Source organism: Eurosta solidaginis, chromosome 1, assembly GCF_040869045.1.
Source record: "Eurosta solidaginis isolate ZX-2024a chromosome 1, ASM4086904v1, whole genome shotgun sequence".
NCBI lineage: Eukaryota > Metazoa > Arthropoda > Insecta > Diptera > Tephritidae > Eurosta > Eurosta solidaginis.
The window spans coordinates 76074471-76083818 of record NC_090319.1 but is presented as its reverse complement, the minus strand read 5'-3'; positions in this window follow the sequence as shown (position 1 = coordinate 76083818).

Below are 9348 nucleotides of genomic sequence, written 5' to 3'. Positions count from 1 at the left end.
AACAAAAAGGCTGGAAAAATTAAAAATAAAAAAAGAAAAGGGCCGAATATACATAGGGGGCGCCGCGGGTGGTGTTGCGACGCCCGGTGCTTTATCCCACCCTCAAATAACCATGGCCACCGACGCACCTAAAATTTCGGTGGCCCCTTACCTGCCTTACCTTATGCCTTCTAAATAATTGGCGACGCCAGCATTCCCATATCAATTACAAATTTATTTATAATTCATCATTTATAAAAAAAAATTTATATGAAGATGTATATATATACTACTCGATCCTGAGTTTTATCTAAATTTGTTTTCTTCAAAAATAAGGTATACGCATTAAGTTATAGAGAAAAATGTGATAAAATGCTTGTTTAAGAAGTACAAGAAATAATTTCGAACAAGAAATTTGTACATAAGTATCTATTTGATGGAGTTCATTTCGATCCAGGTATTAAGAAACATGAATAGTAAATATTAACTTTGTAAAGCCAAAGTAATGATTCCTTTTTGGGGCTTTAGACGTTTTTAAATGGTTCTAAAACAAGTTTGGTTGCAAGTTTATTGCAGCTTTTCAAATAAATGATCCTTCTTTTACTAGTAAAAGGTGTTTAATATCTTTAACTGCTATTCTTTTGTTCGCAGCTGTATGTACATATAACATTTTTTTTTTCTTTTTAAGAAACAATTATACAGGAAATTGTATTCCTTCTTATTATAACTAAATTTGATAACAATGTTGCTGCTGTTGCTCTGGTTTACAGGTCATTTGCTGAAAAAAATGTGTAATTCATCTAAATGCTCTTTCGAATTTATTTCCATACTGCTGAATAGATTTTAATTTCATAGGTATGCTTGTACATAGCAAATAACGTGGAAACCAAGCGACGCACACTGGAGTAAAAAAAAATACCTTAAAAATAGATGTAGTTATTTGGCTCAAAATTCCTATAGTAGATCGTGGACCGCATTACAGAATTTGCAGACTTCTTAACATTTACATTTTATATATTCATTTCTAGATATTCTTGCGTTCCACTCGAAAACGTCTACGCCAATATGCTGGAAGTTTTTTTTTAAAACCGGACATTCTTTTTTTTTTTGTTGGGTATACTAAATTTGGTGTTCGCTTTCTTTCTTCTACATGTATGTAAATGCATATATTTAAGTTAATTATATATACAGATGTATGAACCGCGTTTTAAATAGTTGTTTCTCTAAATGTTTGGGTTTTTTTCTTTTTTTTTTTAAACCAACATTATTTTATTTTAACAATTGCGCTAATGGTTTGAATTCTGACCGGACTTCCTACACATTCATAGGGTACATAAACGCACGACCCATAACCAAAAGGCAGGCATTAGCGCCCAAATATGTGTCCGCGCTTTTAAGCACAAAAAAAAAAGGAACTGACTCACCCAGTAGGCCGGCGTTGATGGTTGTTTCACTCTGGTCTGAGGGGATCGAGCGGACCTGGTGGCAAGGCAACTTCGTGTGGACCTTTACCTTCTGGATGACTTTGTGCTAAATTGGGCGTTCGCTGTATTACGCTGCAGCGTACTGCTGGCCCTGGAGGCGGATGGGGTGTTGGACGCTTTCCAAAGGTGGTGGTGTGCTTCGCAAACGTAGAGAAAGAGGTCTATCTTCGAGTATCAAGGCTTCTCCTCACAATTAGTTAGTGCCGTCCGAATCCGAGTCGGAATCCCTAGAACTTTCCTCACTAGGTTTGACTTGGAAGCACTGACTTACTACTTCAGCTGGATATTTGGATATTCTTGTAAGGGTTAGTACCACTAGTTCCTCGGCATTTTGCTGATTGTTCTTTGGCCTTTTAAATGACCTTCTTCCTTGTTTCCCAAAAGTTTTCCCACGTTTTTCTCGGTCAGTGCCGGAAACTCAACCAATTCTTTTTATTTTTCTTGGTTTCGAATAGCGTTTTAACATTTGATTTGTACGGATTTAAAAAAAGTATATAAATCGTTGATACGATACGACTTGGCAAAAGCAAACACGTTATGGTCTAGCTCCGTTCATCAGCGTGGCAAATCCAAAAAGGGAAAGAGAAAGAGCCGAGCGAAAAACTTTTTGTCCGGAACTCGTGGTGGTTTTTTTCTTCTTTTCTCCCGTCTTCTAGTGATGGCCGGTCTGTCTGTTTCCTTCTTTTCCGATATTTTTCATCGCAACCTTTTCCACATCGCTAGGTGTGTTCCCGTGAACACGCTCCCAAGTGGGTCGTAGCCGTAGACCGTAGCAGCAGACCGTAACAAACCTGCTTCGCTTTGAAGACCTGACGATGAAGCGAACAGGAAACCGGATCCTCTGTGGGAAGCCACTGCCAGGGATCTCCGACGACAAGCAACGTGGGGCACGACTCACCCCTGAGATAAGAGTCTCAAAGTCCTACTACGGAGCTAGCCGGGCAACATAGGTCTGTCAAAAAAAAAATTAAGTCAAGTTTGGGAATTAATTCTGTTTCCTAGTTTAAAAGGGCTTTGCGGCAATTAGACATTTGTTATGGAGAACTCGTCAAAACTCCGAAAGGTTTTAGTGGTTATCGCCCCCACAAAAGGCAAGACAAAAAAAAAATAGACATTTTGATATGGAGAACTCGTCCAAACTCCGAAAGGCTAGTCCGACCTAAGCGGGACTGCCAGGGTGTTCACGGTCCTCGGTGAGTACGCGCGTGAACAACCTATGAGGTCAGTGCTCGGGGAGAATACTGGGCGAGATGTCCCCGACCGCCAAAACGCCCAGAAAAAAAAAAGGTCCAATTGGTGGGTGTATATAAAAAAAATCAAATTGTAAATTGGCAAAAGAAACGTTTTCTAGTTCATTGCGGGCGAATGTCCGACGCGTGAAAGCGACCTATCAATTTCCCGTTTAGGTCCTCGAGATCATACAATGCGTTGCCTATTTTTCGAAGCACGCGACACTTCAGGTATTTGGGTAGGAATTTGGCATTAATGCCCTGTTTAAAATTACTTAAGGCAAAGTTTCTCCGAAAAACTTCCTGACCTTCCTTATAGTTGACGTGTCTAGAGCGCTTGTTATAGGTGGTTACTCCCCTATCTTTGGCCTGATCTAAATTTCTACGGATCTGCTCACGAATATTAGTCAACTTGTCAGCTCGGCTTACTACCTTGACCTGGTCTTCTCGAAGGCTGCCGAGTTTCCCTAAAATGTTGTACGTTGAGGCATGTTGGACCATGTTTTGGCCATATAACGCAAAGTATGGAGAACACTGAATCGCTGTATGAAAATCACTTCTCAAAACTGATAAAATCTCGGGTATATGCTTATCCCAATCAGTATGGTCAGGTTTATCTTTTAGGAAAATCCTAATCTTAGAAACAATTTCTCTGTTGACGCGTTCGGATGCGTTCGCTTGGGGAGAATATAGTCCCGTCCTCACGTGCGTCACCCCGTAGTTTGCAAAAAATTGGTTCATTTCCTTCGAGATAAACTGTTTACCATTGTCACTGTGAGTAAACTCAGGGACCCCTACAGCCGGAAAAATTTCTGAAGCGAAGTAATTTATAACGTTTACAGTGGTGGCTCTCTGCATGGGCTTTAGCCAAACGTATTTTGAAAAATGGTCTAGTACTATGAAAAGAAATTGATTTCGCCGCTTAGATCTCGGATACGGCCCTAGAAAGTCGCAATACAACCGCTGAAATGGCCTTTCGGATTCAAAGGTACTCCCTATAGGTGGTCTCGACTGCTGATTGGTGGGTTTTACCGTTTTGCAGGTGTCACAACGCTGGACGTAGTCCCTGACGTCCTTAGCCTGCTGCGGCCAGAAGTACTTCTGCCTAACACGTTCTAAGGTTTTCTGCCATCCGCCATGGTAACTCCGGTTAGCGTCATGTGCTAATCTCACTGCTTCCTCAGTCAACCCTTTTGGCAACCATAAACGCCACAGCGAGTCTTCTTCCCCTTCCAACCCCTTACGAAACTTAACTCTTTTGAAGATTACACCGTCTACCACTCGTAAATCCGGAAGTGATTCCTCGTTTTCGGTGACGGTCCGAATTAGGTCTAAATATTCGTTGCTGCAAAATTCGGGAGAGACTAAATCTATTTCTCCGGGTGTGGTAGTGAAAGTTAACTCGTCAACATCAAAACGCGACAGCGCGTCTGGTACTACATTCAGGGTGCCCTTACGATGTTCCATTTTAAAGTCGTATCTTTGCAGTAAGAGTGACCATCTCGCCAACCTCCCGCTCAAGTCCTTTTGTGTCATCAACCACTTGAGACTGGAGTGGTCCGTAATAATCCGAAAAGGTAATCCTTCGACATAGGGTCGGAAACGCTTCACGCTAATTATGGCTGCAAGGCATTCCAGCTCGGTTACTGTATAATTGCGTTGAGCATTATTCAGCTTTTTCGACACGAATGCGATTGGATGCTCAGCGCCATCATCATCGACCTGAAACAATACTCCGCCAACACCTATTTTGGAAGCGTCGCATTGTATTACGAATTCTTTGGAAAAGTCTGGTTGGGCCAAGACAGGCGCCGAACTCAAGGCTACTTTTAGTTTTTCGAACGCCTCTATAGCTTCAGGAGTGAGTTTAAACGGGCCTGCTGACTTGCGGAGACAGTCGGTCAAGGGACCTGCCAAGTCAGCAAAATTGGTAATAAATGCTCGGTACCAATTCGCCATGCCCACAAACCTACGCACTTGCCGAGGGGATTTAGGGATCGGGAAGTTTTGTATTGCTTCTACTTTTCCCGGATCCACTTTCAGACACCCGCTGCCTATCAAATACCCTAAGTAGCGTATTTCCTTCTGACAAAATTTACTTTTTTCCACATTTATTGTCAGACCTGCATCTCTCAAACAGTTCGCCACTTCCGCTAGCAATTTTAGATGATCCTCAAAATTAGTGCTACATACCATCAGATCGTCCAGGTAGACAAAGACGTTCTCTCGCAGACGCGAAGGGATCGCCTTGTCCATCAGCCTACTCATAGTCTGCGGTCCATTGCACAGACCAAATGGCATCACCTTGAAGTGGTACAGAGGCCTCCCCGGAACTGCGAATGCTGTTTTTTCCTTCGAGGACTCTGTCAATTTGATCTGGAAGAACGCGTCTTTCAGATCAATGCCACTAATAAAATGCGTATCTTTCAGTCTGCTCAATAAGCCGTTGATATGAGGCAGGGGGTACGAATCCTTCTTAGTCACCGCGTTGACCTTTCTCGAATCTATGCACAGCCTGACTTTGCCTGGTTTCCGGACCAGTACTACAGGACTACACCACGGGGAGTTGGATTCTTCTATAACTCCTAACTGTAGTAACCTGTCTAGTTCTCTAAAAGCTTCGGCTTGCCTCGGCGGCGAAAGAGGAAAATGCTTGCTTTTTATAGGCACAGCATCACCGGTGTCGATGTGATGCTCCACTAATTTAGTTTGCCCTAGGCCTAACTTCTCGTACGAAGGAAACGTCTCGATGACTTTTCGCAATTCTGATTTCTGTTCTGGTGACAATTCATGGAGGTTAAGTTCCTCTTCCTTTTCAAGCCTAGTCTCTAAGCACTCTACGCTCGGGAATATTTCGGGAGCTAACGCAAATGCTCTCCAAAAATCGACCCCGAAGTATGCTTCTTGGAGCAACGAGGGAACAAGGTAAAAACGAATAATCTTTGTGATATTTTTAAAAGTGACCGGTAGGGATACTGAGCCTAAAATTTTTTGCTTGTTGCCGCCCGCGGTATATACGAACGCATGTAAGGGCTGATATTCGAAGCCGTTATCCTCTAGGAATTCTACTCCATTTTTCCCTAAGATGGAGACGTTGGCTCCCGAGTCTAACAACCCTACAAGAAAACTATTTTTAATTCTAGCCTTTACTAAAGGCCTTTCGTCCTCTGTAAGCGTTAACGTGGTGGCTTGCAGCAGTCTACGCTCCTGTACTCTCCGGTGGTATCTCTTCCTACACTTCAAAATATTGTCCGATACCGGATATTGGTCAAAAATGGTATGTCTCATTTGTTCATACCTATCCTCCCTTTCTTTTAGGGTTGGGAAAAGTTGCGTTTGGCACGCGACATCCCTATGCTGGCGTCGCAGAATTTTGATTTGCTCGCCCATCGTGAAAGAGGACGTTCGACTCTCGGATTCAGAACTATTCGAATCGTCAGTACTATCGGGGAAGGTTATTATTACAGTCGAGGGTTCTTCTGCCAGGGTACTACTGCACCTCGGAAGCTCACCACCTCCATGCAGAGATTCGCCCTCTGGTTCAGCGCACGGGGCGACGCCTCGAGCACTGGCTGATGTGGGAGCTATGAAGCCGAACGAGGTTCCCCCATCTTCTCGCTCGGGTACTGCTTTCCCTGCCTGCGATGGTCCCTAGGGCATTTAGGAGTGAATACACCCTTATACCCACATTTAAAACAAAAAGGACTTTTTATGGGTTCCTCGCAATATATATAGGAGTGCCCCATTCCCTGGCAATTCCAGCACTGGATTCCTGAGTAGTCCGGTCTTCTGCTGCGTCTATATTCCAGCGCCTCTATCTGCGGATCTATCTCGCCGTTCTCGCCTTCCATCGTCATGTCCGGGGTTGTCACTCGTGCCTCGCTTACATGCCGTCCTGGGTAATTGGCTCCCAGCAGCTTGCTCTCTTTCAGCACTTGTTCACCTCGGCGTGCTACATCGCGCAGATCATGGAGGTTCCTTACGTCCGCATTAAAAAGCATTAGCTTAAGGCTACTGTTGACGTTCCTTTTTATTATGTCAATCAGTAGAAGCTCTGACATCGGCTCCCTTAAGCGCGCGTTCAAGGAGATTATGTCCGCGTGAAACACGTCATAACACTCACTTGCCTTTTGCTTGCGCATGGAGATCTCCATCATGATCTCGTGGTCCGTTTTCAAGGTGCCAAACTCTCTTTTTAAGGAGTAGCACAAAAAGGCATATGTCGCATTTGGGTTTTGTTTTGTGAACAGCCAGTACCATTCTTCGGCTCGTCCCGAAAGGAATAGGTGGAAACTGGCCATTATTTGTTCGTCAGGGCATTGTGTGCGCTCACACAAGGTGTTTAATTTGAAGAGGAAATCGCTTACACTCCCAGTGCCGTCGAATGCGATTTTCCACTCCTGCGGTTTTACTGTTATGCTGCTTGGAGTCGGGTACATTGGCGGTACTACCGATGGCAATGGGTTACGGTCCATCCTGCTTGCGTTTCTGTGTTGCTGGTGTGCTTGCTGCGTGGATTCGAGAGCGGCGTTGAGCTGGGCCATGTTGGCTCTAATTGAGCCCATCTCTCTCCGCATTTCCTCCTGCGAAGCCTGGAACAGTTGGTGTAGCACGTCCACCCACGAGCCTCCACGAGTGGCTTCGTCCTGCATTCCTAGGAGGTTCGCCTGATCGCTGGTAGCGTCCCCAAAATTTCCAACCTCTTGATTTGGTGGTAAGGCACCCGCTCCATCTGGTGCATAGTTCGACACATTGGTCATTATCCCCGAGATGTTGTGTGTGTTTAGCAGCGATGCATTTAAATTGCTGGTGCTTACAGGTATGTCCAGTTTGTCGCGGTCGTCGTTCGGGCCCGAGCCTATATGAGTCCCCGCGGGATTTCCGTAGGATCCTCCTACTGGGGTATGCACCACCAAAGGACGCCTTGCTTTCGAAAAAGCCCCCCTATTAGCACCGCCCCGGTGCTGGTTCCCTCGTAAACTGCCCGCACTCTCGAACGGAGTGTTCCGGCCCGTTTGCCCGTAGGACTGGTTACGCGACATAATCCGTTAAAAAAAAATTCTTTGTCAAATCCTAGTATTCGGAAAAAAAAAAAAAAACTTCTGTTCCCAGAAGATGGTTTGTTAAAGGAGGAAAAAAAAGTTTATATATCTATATATAAAAAAAAATTGTGCGAGAATTAAGGCAATCATTTATCAATGATCGCACCAAAATAGAGAAAAAAAATTTCAAAAGCTGAAAGGAAAACGGTTAGTTATCTATAAATTTTATATGAACAATGTAGGTGGTGATGGGAACGCTGACATCCCATCACTAGAAGGCAGTAGACTAGGCAAAAAAAAAAATTTAATACAAACACATTCATACTTGGCCCTAGTGCTCCCAACCGCAATCGAGAGGGGGGGGTCTTAAGGCCCCCCTCCGAGATTGGTTGGGGCCACCAGGGTCCGCTCCAGGCACACACGAGTAGGTCTCAACACGCCCAGCCGCAACGCAGGGGCAGTCTCCAGGGGCTTGCCCCTGGGACTGGTTGGGGGTGTTGAGGCCTCCCGTCCATTCTCGCTGGACACCCCTCCTGCCTCCGCCGCAATGGGTGGAGCGGTTTCGAAACCGCTCCCCCAGTCTGGTGGGACAGGAAGGGGTGCCACTCTGAATCCCAGCTCAACCCATCACCATCCAGGTGGTATTCCAAGCTACCACCTGGGACGTGGGATGAGCTGGGGTCCTCACTACACGCGCACACACATTCACCCTGGACAACACAAATTCGGCTAAAGGAAACTAAAAGAACAAAAAAAATTTTACTTAAAAAAAACCCAATTAGCGGACAAGATTATTCCTTAGCCGACTAACGGACAACATTCCGGCGACTAAAATTCCCAATTACAAAAAAAAATCAAGTGCGTGCAGCACTGCCTCATCGGGTGAAAACAAAAACCGGATAACTTGACGTAAAGTCCGTGGCTCCTTCGGCCACTGCCCCCGATGACCAGCCCGGACAACCTGATCTGTCCAACCATCCCACCGCAACGTAGGTGGCAGCTCTGTGGCTGCTCACTCGGACTGGTGGGATGGTCAACCTCACAGGTTGACCCGACTGACCCTCGCGGTCAGCGCTTCAGGCGCCACGTTGGGCGCCATCTGTTATGGAAACGCATTTACGATGGAATCAGTAAGGAAGGCGGTCGGCATGATGTAGTGGTGCACAGTGGCTAGTCATTGTCGGCTGGGGCGGGTCCTTGCCAACCTTACTGTTCCTGCGCCATAAGCAGAAAAATGTTCCTATCATGCCTATCAAAACGAGCAGCTGTCAAATTCAAAAAACCTGGCAGAAGCGCAGAGACCGACTCAAAACGCTTATCAATACAAAATAAAACAACATCCGGCTGAACCGGATGTCACGGACAGACCGTTAACATTCCAAAAATTTAAATTCAAATTCAAAAAAAAACTGACGCAAAAAAATACTACCGAACCGGACATGGCCGGTTACTAACGCTGAAAATCAAATTCAAAAAAAAACGCTGAAAAACCAACCAATAACAAAAAGGCTGGAAAAATTAAAAATAAAAAAAGAAAAGGGCCGAATATACATAGGGGGCGCCGCGGGTGGTGTTGCGACGCCCGGTGCTTTATCCCACCCTCAAATAACCATG